Raw genomic sequence first — 12,591 nt, forward strand, 5'->3', positions numbered from 1 at the left:
CAGTGAAGGACCAGCATATTGGATAGATTTTAAAATAAACTAGGGGGCTTTTCCCCCTGCTTGCTTCACTCGCCCATCCTCTCCCATTCCCCACATGGGCGCACTACGCTCAAGCCTTTTCGCGTCTCTGCCACTCGTGTTGTCAAGGGGCAGGGGTGGTGGGGTCTGAATGCAGATGCGGTCTGATCAGCTGCTTTCTGCTCCTGCTGCCTTGCTGCGTGTTCTGCTTGTCACGCTGCATGTCGATCATTTAAAAGCCTGTACAGCAGCTGTCCTTTTGTTTCACTGCCTTGTCTCTGCCTTGTCTCGTTAAAGTGTCTCTTGCGGGACGTCAAATTGTCTTCTGAGAAGATCACGTATCGTCTCCTTCCAAGCCTTCCAAGATTTTTTTTTTATAATAGATGTGTTATTTAGTGGCTAGAGTCTGAAGACCCCTCAGCATAGGGTTTTGAAAGATGTCACCTTCTAAAAAGGCCACGGTGAAACATTGGCAAATTAGATATAGACAGACATCTACTGTCTGTTAAAAGAGGTGGCCTTGTCAAAATGTTCCACTTCCGCTTAGTGTCAAAAGACACAGGTAAGTGGCCATATAGCATTTGCTGTAATACTTGTAAACAGAAAGTGTTCCTCTGGTTGCAGCCATCATTTAGACCCTGACCTCCTTATCAAGTTGCTGTCCATTTCAGTAAAAGGACAGAAGTTTTCTTTGTATAAGAGTTTAATGGTTAAAAGGTGCCTCCACCCAGGCCAGCTTATTCCAGTTAGGTAGGACTGTCCAATTTTTATAATAAGAGCTCTTCATAGGATAGCGTTTTGTTTCCAAGATAAACATTTGGATGGTTCAAGCTCCACTTTTCCAGCTGTAACCTATTGGTAGCCTCTGGGAAGGTGGGGTGAAGCTCTAAACGGAGCACTGACGCCAACACACATTTTTAGCATATTCTGAATATTACTTAAGAGTCTCCTAATCATTAAAACAAGCCCAGAGTAAAGGCAAGATCCATTAAGAGCCTTTCAAAAATAGTTATGATCCACCTGGAAAAAATCTTTCTTTGATTCAGAAGAAAAAAGTCCTATATGTAAGCCAAGGTGCTTGATGAAAGATCCATATTAACATGGATTGCTCTACTGGGTGAATAGAAACCCTGCTCAGGGTGAATGATAAACTATGCCATTTTTCCCAGTTTCATAGGCAGGGCTTTGTGCGTGACTCTTTAGTCCATAAAGGGATGTGCCATGCACCACCATGTCTTATTTTCACATAGAAAAGTCTTCAGCTTTCATAAAAAGAGACCACCTCCCTATGACAGTTAAGGAGCATTACTCCTTGGTCCAAGATATCTTGCATGACAGCCTGCAGGTATGGTCCCAAGACATTCCACAATAGATTATAAAGCTTAAGTCGAATATCATCAAATTATGTAAGAATGTAAATGATTTAGCCTACTGGCTTATAGTGTGTCAGGGATTTTCAGAAGGTCATTAAACGAAAAGGAATTTTTCTCAGTCCATACTGACAAATGTAAGTTTTAAAATATTAAATTAAATTTGCCTCTGGAGCCGCTTCCACTCCAGCCTAAACAAATATCTCATTACTGCACCAGCACTCCAGGCTGGTGTCATGAATTTTATAATTCAGCAGTTCAGAGAGTGACACCTACTTTACTTTTAAACTTCCAGACCTTCTTCAATAGATAAGGGAGCTATGATTTTCTCAACAGTCTCCTGCTGTAGGATTAACATTGCTTCATTCATACTCTTAGTGACATTCAAAGTGTATTCATGACAGAACTAGTGAATTTATACTTTTACTAGCATCCCAACATTGTCTCTGACAAAAGTAATCCCCCATTGTTTGTGTGCATTGTTTTTTTAAGTCAATTTTTCTTAATCTAATAATCAAAACAGAACTCATACTGCTTTTTAAGCCATTATTCTGAATGATTCTTGCCAAATTCAACAGTCAATTTATAGTTGAAATTATCCCTAAACTACAACTGTCATCTGAAGACATTTGCTATCTTGTTACTTAACATTATAAACTTGCGCCTTTGGAAAAATGATGAGTACATGCTAATAAACCAAAAAACAATATTTTTTTCAGGCTTGATTGTTAAAACCAACAGACAGCATTTTTGACACAGACAGAGGATTTAGCCATTTAGCTTACGAGTATTGCTGTGACTGACCCTCCACCGTGACTTATACTGTCACTAAAGAAAACCTCAACACTCTATTTCCTTAAACCTCTATGCTATCTCTATGCTCTTGTAGCGTTTCCTGGAGAATAGCCACTGGTAAGTCCTTATTTCTTGGAATCTGGCACATCTTTGCTCTCTGAAATGCATCTGTGTATTTGTGGAATTTAAAACCAATTTAGAATTTACTAATTACAAACCTCTTCATTCTTTAGTCACCAGGTTAGGAGCACGCACTGATACAGTGCATTGTCACACCCACCACGTGACAAACCAACTCAGGATCCAGATTAGGACCCAAGTGCAGCCATGCAACGAATGATACCTTAGCACCACACTAGTTCAGATGGAGTGGAACAGTGTAAGGTTTTTTTTTATGGTGGCTGGAGTGCCAATTCTGCCACCAATTCCCAAGTTTTTCCCTGCAGGTTGGAGGGCCTACATGCAGGGATGGATGCAGATTAACGTCATACCAAGGATGGAGCAATTGCAGGTTAAGGGCTATGCTCAAGGGCCCAACAGAGCAGAGTCCCTTTTGGCATTTTTATGGGATTCGAACCGGCAACCTTCCGATTGCCAGTGCAAATCCCTAGCCTCAGAGCCACCACTCCGCCATTCTGTAAGGAGAGAAACAAAATACAGTGAAATAAGTTGAAGATACAAATTTCAGAACCATTATGAATCCCTTTTAAGTAACAATGTATTATAATAACACTTTAAAGCCTCCAAAGTTCCTTTTCATAAAACATTTTGCGGAATTAACATTTGTACATTTTTACATCTGAATGACAACACTTTTTCTACCTTTAATTTGTTTAGGAAAGCTACATATTGCTTCTTTTCTCTGACTCACCTCTAAAAAGAAGAATGAGTCAGTAACTGAATCTTCTTCCTCCAGTCGCCACACATGTTCCATCAGACTGCATTTGTTTACTTAGGAACACCTTACCTTTGTACTTTTTCATTTTCAACAGACAGAATGGGTGCATAGCATGTATCTCCATTGTCTCTTGGGATGGCTGCATTTGCCACTTCAGGAGCAATGTTCACAAACATTGGTTCAACCTTTATTATTGTGATCAACAGCCTCATTATTGAAATCAGGAGAGTTCTCTGATAATTTTCTTGGGCCCTGAGGTTACATACCTAATATATTCGGTTCATTTTTTACCCAATACCATTGAGTGATTCAAACCCTTCTCCACAAGAAGTGTGCACAACTTTGGTGGGATATTTTGACCACCCTCAAGACACTTACTGCCTTTAACTTAATGAAGTAATAGAAAACAGTAATTACAGAAACATCAAATATATTAATAAGAGGAAACAGTTCAAGCTTAGCAGTTCACACGCACACACACATACACATACACATACACACATACACGAGGTTTCCAGCAATCAGCACCTCAGAAAGAAAACAAAATAGATGAATAGAGGGAAAACATGACAGGAGGTTTGATGAAATCTTAGTTTTAAAGCTGGGTATTGCAATGCAGCTTGAGGTGTGTCACAAAGGTAATGCTCCAATTTGTTTTAAATGTTTGTGCCATACCATTTTTATATTTCTTATCTCTACTTGTATGTTTTTGGTCAGAGTATGTTTGCAAAGCATGGCTCATGAGTTGTGTAAAACAGTCAGGTTAAAACCCTTTCAAATGAATGTGACACTTGAAAACACAGCCTTTGGCAAATATGGCATAGTTTGTGTGCACAAAATGATGTGACTAAAGAGAGAGTGGAAGGGGGCAAAGTTTCGCATGCACACACACCAAAAAAAAAAACCAAAACAGACAAGAGCATTCTTGATTGATCAAACATGCTAAACTTCATTCCAAAAAATGAAACACAAACCTGTGGACGACAGATTAAGTTTGCTTGATATTTCTCAACATGAGACAGCAGCTGAGTGCTGTAGTCAGGAGCTGACAGTAATTTGATAAAATAAGAGACTAAACAGAACTAAGTTTGTCTTTTCCTCCTCTATAGTCACAGTTAAAGTGTAATACAGTAAAAGTGAGCTTGATATTTATTTTTTATTATAAGTTTGTTTTAGGATTTGTGTATCAAGGTAGCAGCCACCCAAGAAGCAGATTGTGTGTTGCAGTAACTGTGTCTTGGCTGAGGTAGCTATTTGGGCACTGCTGACATTGAATATGCTCTTTACAGTTATGACTTTAAAGCTGTTATATAACAAAAGCAAAAGCACAAATATGGTACTATATAAAAACATTAAAGTACAGAAAATTTTGATAAGGTATACAAATTAACTTGTCTCGCAATTGAGCAAACATCAAAACATTTGTAAAACTTATCAGTCATATGTTAGCCACTAACTGTTGAAAATCTCTCATTAAAAGTTTGTTTGTAAATGTAAACACAAATTTGTTTTTCTGTACATCCCCTTTTAAATGTTAGCTGTGTATGTTAGTACCCAGGCTTTGCTGAGGTGTCAAGAAGAAATTTGGAAGACCTTGGATTGGGTTAGCATAGAAACATTTTGAAAAATATTGAAATAAGCTAGGAAGAACATGAACATACTCTTCAAATGTAGAGTGAAAGACAAAGAAAGAATGAAGCCTTCAAGTGACAGTAAAAAGAAAGCAAAAAAAGAAACAGGAATGTGAAGACAAAAAAATGTGTTGAGATGAACCCTCACACTTGTTTGGTAAGGTGATGAGTAAGTTGTGCCACTTCCTCGTAATTTCTGTAAGAAAGGAAAAAATAGTTAAGTTCCTATTAGAAGAAGACATGCAGAGTGTTAAAAAATAGAATATTCTAATAAAAAGCTAAGTATTCTTTTCTTACTCATTTGTATAATGGCTTCTTAAGCGGTATATATGGAAAATTAACCATTATTTGGTTTTCCTGGAATATAAATACATGAATTCTTCTTATAAGAACTTACAAAAGTATTCTTAAAAATACAGTTTAAACAATGGCACAATAATACATGACTTGTTTAAAAGGACAGGTTTTCATTGTTGAAAATTAATAACCCTTCAGCGTGACGTTACAAGAAAAAACTTTTTCACTGTAGAATTTGTCTTATAGGCTCAGCTTTGTCAGCCTAAATGTAAGCTTCTTGCAGGATAGGACTGTGATGGTCAGTCATTTGATAGCAGAGTGCTCACTGGCAGCATCACATTTATTGAAGATCACCAATTGGAGGGCAAGTCTGCGTCTTATCTAGAAGTGAGCATGTTTTTGTACTAATAAAACTTTTCAAACTGAATAAAGCACTTTGTGGTTAACGGTTGCTAAATTTGTTACAGTATCTCCGGTAGGGTTGTCTTAATATAAAAATTGCAAAGTTTGATAAGATACCAAGAAAAGTATTGAAATTAGACTCAAAAAAATCCTTGTTAACTAAATTGCAATTCTCTATGCATTCAAATCTTTACATTTATGAAAACAAGTAATAGAAACTTTAGTCTTTAAATGCAAATTCTTTTATACAGTACATCCAGAAAGTATTCACAGTACATCACTTTTTCCACATTTTGTTATGTTACAGCTTTATTCCAAAGTGGATTAAATTCATTTTTTTCCTCAGAATTCTACACACAACACCCCATAATGACAACGTGAAAAATGTTTACTTGAGATTTTTGCAAATTTATTAAAAATAAACTACAATATCTTTGTAATTTACCCATTTTTGCAGGGAAAACTAGAATGTCAATATGCTTTTTTTGTGAGGCCTCTGCATGCTTTTGTTGGTCTGCAAATGAGCCCTGACATACTAAAAATACACTGTGTAGCACAGCTGGAAGTTTATGAGCACATGATGCTGTGCTGCTGTTGAGCACTGAGAAGTTATAGCGCTTTACAATATTTAGTAAACATGATGAAATATAATTTTCAAATTGCTCATAATAAAATGAAAGAAAGTAACACGCTACAGCAGTACACTTTATGGCAACAGGTTAAAAAAAATTAATATCACATCCAGTCTTTGAACCCATTAGTTTATAGGTTTTTACTGTACTTATTAATCTTTCTAGGTGTTAGACATAGGATGCCTTTTCAAACCTTTATATTGACTTGTGTGACGGTCCTTTAAGCACAGTTGGTCAATCAATTAGGCAGCATAGGAGGCTGCCTAGGGTGCCTTCATCTAATGGGTGCCATTTAGGTAAGCTAAAGGGCGTGTGCCCCGACCATCAATGGGGACTCCCCTACCCAACTGTTCCCGTTGTCACTGCTTTTAAGTGTTTGACTAAACCAGGGGTCCTCAATCACGGTCCTGGAGAGCCGCAGTGGCTGCAGGTTTTTGCTCCAACCCAGTTGCTTAATAAAAAGCACTTATTGCTAAAGTAACACTTCTGCTTCACTTTAGTGATTTTGAGCCCTTATTGCTTAATTTTGTCTTAAACAGCTATTTTAATTGCTCCTTATTATCAATAACATGCAAATGACAAGAGAGAGCAGCATTTCTCCATTTAGCTTATTTACATTTATACCTGTGTGTATTTATCTGCACTATTGGGTTTAATTAAATACTTGGAAGAAAAATGAAGAGAAAAAAGTGAAGGACTGAGAATTACTCGTCCATTTTAGCCTTCAAATCATTTGCATGATAGAAAGGGAAAGAAAATCTAGGATATGAGAATGACCTGACATAGCAGAGTTAATTTAATTTCATAGCTTGTTAGTGCTTTATTGGCAAGAATTGCTTTCTAATTAAGCAACCAGGTCAGAACAAAAACCTGCAGCCACTGTGGCTCTCCAGGACTGGGACTGAGGACCCCTGGACTAGACTGACTGTGTCAGTCCATTTAATTAGCATTGTGTGGTAGCAAATTGTACATATTGGCTTGCATGTTATCTTGTTATTTTTCCATTCTTGTTTGCCACAAAGCCAAAGTAATTCCAGACACCACTCTGGCTGCCCTCTTTGTCAATTAAGCATGCTAGTAAAAGCTCCAAAGCCACTGAAACTGCCGTATTAAATAAAACCTGTGAGTTGGTGGAAGCAGACCTGCCACTCCATTTATGGCGAACCTGAAGTACATTCAGAATGCAGACTGCAGAATAGATACCTTAAAAAATGAGCTTTGAAGTAATGTTTAAAATGTTAAAATACATACTTTTTGATATGTCAGTACTTTTGACAACCCTAATCTCTAGTTAGTAAAATAAAGCAACTTGTCTGAATTATTTTTTTAAATCTGTTTGAATTTCATGTTGCTTATAGAACTATTTATCGTTCATATCATTTCCTGCTTGTTATTACACTTGCTATTGCTAAAATATTTAGACATGTTTGTATGTGTGTGAATGACTAGCACTTTATATAGGACTTGTTCCAGCCTTGTACTTGATGCTGCCAGTTGGGAGAGGCTCTAGCCCATGTCTTCCAGGGATTCAGACAATGTAACGGATGGATGAGCCTGAGGCAGCTTTTTGTGTTTACATATCACCTTCATAGAAAAATAAACTCAATGATTTACCTTTGTCTACAGTGAAAGTCAATTTTTTTGTGCTTTTTAAAAATAACTTCAAAAGCATCCAAATTCAATGTTGTTAATACTTTTTGATGAAAAAAACAACGCTGATACATGAAGAAAGAGACAAATTGGTCGCTTACTGTAGATATGAAAGAGGCTCAAGATGCTTGATTCATCGGGACTATTCCTACATTTTGCAAGTTAATGTTAAAAATGTCAGAAATATTTTATTAAAGCACATATTGTTTCAACAGTCTTCTTTCCAACAAAAATCAATGCAAAAAACGAATATGCCTTTTACTTACTCTCTTAACATTGATTTAGCAGTCAGTTAAAGCTCTGGCAAAACCCTGCTTATTGCTGTTGGACACGATTTCATCTTGCGGTTTCTGTTCATCTTTGTGTTGCCTTGTATACTCAATATGCAAATCATTAGAAACACTACTAATACTGGGTATTACTTCCTTTTGCTCTCAAAACAACCTCACTTCGTCGTGACATGGATTCCACAAGATGTTGGAAACATTCTTCTATGATTCTAGTTCATCTTGACACTACTACATCAGGCAGTTTCTGTAGACTTGTCTCCTGCACATTCATGCTGCAGATCCCCAATTCTACCACATCCCAATGTTGTTCTACTGATTTCTGATCGGTGATTGGGAAGGCCAATGAAGAACACCAAACTTATTGTCATGGTCATGAAACCACTTTGAGATTACTTTTGGTTTGTGATATGGTGCATTATAATGCTGGAAGTAGCCATTTGAAGTTGGGTAAATTGTGGCCATGAAGGGATTGTCATGGCCAGCAACAGTACTCAAATAGTCCATGGCATTCAAGCGATGATTGATTGGTATTAATGGGGCCGAAGTGTGCCATAAAATATTCCCACACCTTTAGACCATTACTAGAAGCCTGGACTGTTGACACAAGGCAGGGTAAGTGCATGTTGTTGGTGCCAAGTTCAGACTCTGCCATCTGTATGCCTCAGCAAAAGCTGAGATTCATTAGACCAGGCCATGTTTTTTCTAGATTTCAACACTAGTTTTGGTAAGCCTATGTCCACTATAGCTTCATCTTTTTGTTCTTGGCTGCCAGGAGCAAAGTCCAAAGTTGTGTTCTGCTATTGAAGTGCATCAGCATCAAGGTTCTATGTGGTGTGCATTCAGAGATGTTTTTCTGTTCACCAATTTTACCAGAGTGAGTTACCATAGCCCGTTTTGTCAGCTCAAACATCTCTGGCCATTCCCCATCAACAAGGTATTTCCGTACACAGAAGTGTCAGCCACTGGATATTTTTCATTTTTTTACTATTCTGTGTAAACTCTAAAGATTAGGGTTGGATTACTACTAACATTTTGACCTTGGTATTAATACCAACTTTCAAACTGCGATACTGATATCATAAACATTCTGAAGCAAATGACGGATTACTCAAAACCCCCATGAGCTTGTGCAGTCTGATCATAGTCTACAGAATGAACGTTTTTTTGACAAATACACTGCCAAGTGTCGAGGGAATGGGATGGAATTTAGAGGACAGCTATTCACATCTTTTACTGAAAATCCCAAATTTCTTGTACTGTACCATTTGAAAATTTGGGTTTTTCAGTAATTCCCCATAGCGTAACACTGTTGTGCTTTAAAATCTCAGAAGATCTGCAGTTACAGAATGTACTCAAACTAGTCCATCTGGCACCACCAATCCCACTACAGTCGCAATCACTTAAATCACATTTTTTCCACATTGTGGTATTTGATGTGCACATTAACTGAGGCTTCTGATGTGCATGGTTTTATGCATTGCCCTGCTTCCACAGCTTGGCTGATCAGTTAATTGCATGGGTAAGCAGATGTATAGATGCTCCTGTTAATTTGGTCAGTGATTGTATATGTGAAACGTTTATCTGAGTTAGGACGTTGTAAATGTACACTTAACCAAACAAAAAAGGCAGAATTTCTTAATTTTAAAAAAGTGCCATCTTCCCATCCTTCTATTTTTGTGTATACCATTCTTACTTATGGGGAGGGAATATGTTTCCCAGCCACACTGGGTGAAAGGCAGCAGCCAAATCTGGATGGAATTCTATGTGTACTTTAGGATGACCCCACATGTATTCAGTTTTTGGTTTACAAGTCTATAGTTCATGTCTTTGACATATAGGAAAAATTATATTTGCAAATTGTGAACAAGTGTAGGCCCATGGTCAACATTAACCTTTTTATGTTTCAGGTCAATCCGACACTGTTCAGTGTTTGACGTATACAAAAATTGATTTAGCATGTTTTTTTAATATGGTACTTTATGACCCTTGCTTATTTCTTAGAAAAATTTCGGAGACTTTAAAAAATGTAATAATATTTTTTATAATGCAGACTTCCATACAAAGTCATTGTTTCAAAATGTTTTCATCATTCTTTTTTGAGTGATCCCAATGCAGTTTTCATTGAAATATGTTTTCTCAAATTGAAGGGGAAACAACCTGTTGCTGGAAGGTTCCTTCCTCCTTTGTTTGTCGCTTCTTGGAAATCTCCATTCGTAACTTGATTTTTCTTGAGTTCTTGGTTCTGACAGTCAGTGGAGCTTCTGGCTCCATCCATTCATCATCCAACCCACTATATACTAACTACAGGGTCACGGGGGTCTGCTGGAGCCAATCCTAGCCAACACAGGGCGCAAAGCAGGAAACAAACCCTGGGCAGGGTTCCAGCCCACCACAGGGCACACACACACACCCACACACACCCACACACCAAGCACACACTAGGGACAATTTAGAATCGCCAATGTATCTAACCTGCATGTCTTTGGACTGTGGGAGGAAACTGGAGTACCCGGAGGAAATCCACGCAAATATGGGGAGAACATGCAAACACCACGCAGGGAGAACCCTGGAAGTGAACCCAGGTCTCCTAAATCTGAGGCAGCTTCTGGCTCCAACATCAGGAAATGAGTTTCAGTACCCAAAGTCATTCCAAAGGCTGGAAAAAGACTAGGTGTTGAAATATAGTCAAAACCAGGAGCAAGTCGGAATTGTGAAGATGACAACTTTTGCAACAAAGCCTTATCATTAATCAGAAATCTGAAAGTTTAGAAGCCAGAAATTCGTGAAGGTGATGTGCACTATGTTCATTTGAGTTTTCTATTCAAATTACAGGTACTAATTAATCATCTTGCCAGTATTCAAGGGGTCATGCTGATAACATAAGATGCTGCACTCTCCAAAACAACGTTCTTGGAAACTACGAACAGTGTACCAGTGATGGGAATGAGAAAATGGTGGTGCCCATTTGCAAAGCAAAATAACTTTGCAGCACCATAAAGTAAATAATCATCATGCTCAGGAACATTATACTGCAAAGGTACCTAATATAAAGAAGCCCATATTTCTACAATTACTATTATTTTCTTGGAAGAGGCTTTTATCCAGAGCAACTTACAAAAGAGATAAACATAGTCAAGTAAGACCTGTTTGTTCAGAAAGTGTAATAGGGCAGGTAATAAAAGTTGATGTCACAAGTGAAGAGATGTAATAACTAATAATTTACAATTATAGATTACAATCAATACCACAATTAAACTTAAACAACAAATTAACTGACAATATACAAGTTTTTTTTTCTCTCACTTCAACAGATATTCACAGAACAGATGAATTTTCAGTTGCTTCTTAAATACATTGAGGGAGTCAGCAGTTTAGACGGAGGTGAGCAGCCTGTTCCACCAACTGGAAACTACACAGGAAAGTAGTCTGGATTGAGACTTGATACCACGCAGAGGCAGCATCACAAGATGCTGTTCCCTGGCAGACCTGAGTGGGTGAGCAGGCATATAGCACTTCACCTGAGTCTCTGTATACTCAGGTGATGACCCATTGACTACTCTGTAGACAAGCATCAGGGATTAGTACTAAATGCATGCTGCCACAGAGACCCAATGTAGCAACCTGAAGAGAGGAGTGACATGTGCCTGTCTCAGCTGGTTTAATGCAAGATGGGCTGCTGCATTCTGGATCATCTGCAACAGCTTAATAGCACATGCTGGTACTTGTGCCAGGAGTGAATTGCAGTAGTACAGACACAACAAGACCAAAGCCTAGATCAGAAGTTGTGTTACATGTTCTGTCAGATAAGGTGAGATCTTGTGGATGTTGTATAGAGCGAACCTCCATGAATGAGAAAAGGAAGAAATTTGGTCAGAAAAATATATCTACTCATCAATCACCAGCCCAAGGTTGTGTACTGAAGTGGCAGGTGTTAGCAACAGTTTCCAAGCTGTACAGAGATGGGCAGTTGAACATACTGGCTGGCCAGGATCAAAAGAAGCTCTGTATTTTCCAGGTTGAGCTGTAGATGGTAGTCCTTCATCCAAGTTGACATATCAGTAAGACAAGCAGAGACTCTAGCTGATATCGTGTTGAACTCTGGAGGGTATGACAGGTACAGCTGTGTATTGTTGGCATAGCACTGATAAGAGAACCCATATGTTTAGATGATGGAGCCCAGCGAGATGGTATACAGAGAAAAAAAGTAGAGGACCTAACACTGATCCTTGAGGCACCCCTGTACATGTCTGATGTGCCTTTGATAACTCTCCTTGCTAGGACATGCTGTAGGATCTGCCTGCGATGTAGGACTCAAACCATCTGAGAGCAGTCCCAGTGAGGCCAGTTTTACTCAGGGTGGCAAGAAGGATGTCGTGGGTGAATGTGTTAAAGTCATAAGAGAGATCTAGCAGGATCAGGACCGATGACATGTTAGTAGCTCTAGCAAATTGTAGCTGGTTGACCACAGTCAGCAGATCCGTCACAGTCAAGTGGTTCCACTTGAAGCCTGACTGATTGGTACTGAGCAATCCATTCTGTGCAAGGAATGAAGAGACCTGGTTAGAAACAGCACATTTAGTTGTTTTGGAGAGAAAGGAAAGGAGAGAG

General features: G+C 38.4%; 1 protein-coding gene across 5 annotated transcripts in view; it reads left to right on the plus strand.

The window, feature by feature from the left end:
- LOC120532912 (lysine-specific demethylase 4C-like) overlaps positions 1–12,591 on the plus strand; it is a 917,975-nt gene that overhangs the window by 84,459 nt on the left and 820,925 nt on the right. The gene's annotated exons all lie outside the window — the stretch shown is intronic.

This window comes from Polypterus senegalus, chromosome 7 (genome assembly GCF_016835505.1).
Source record: "Polypterus senegalus isolate Bchr_013 chromosome 7, ASM1683550v1, whole genome shotgun sequence".
In the NCBI taxonomy this organism is placed as follows: domain Eukaryota; kingdom Metazoa; phylum Chordata; class Cladistia; order Polypteriformes; family Polypteridae; genus Polypterus; species Polypterus senegalus.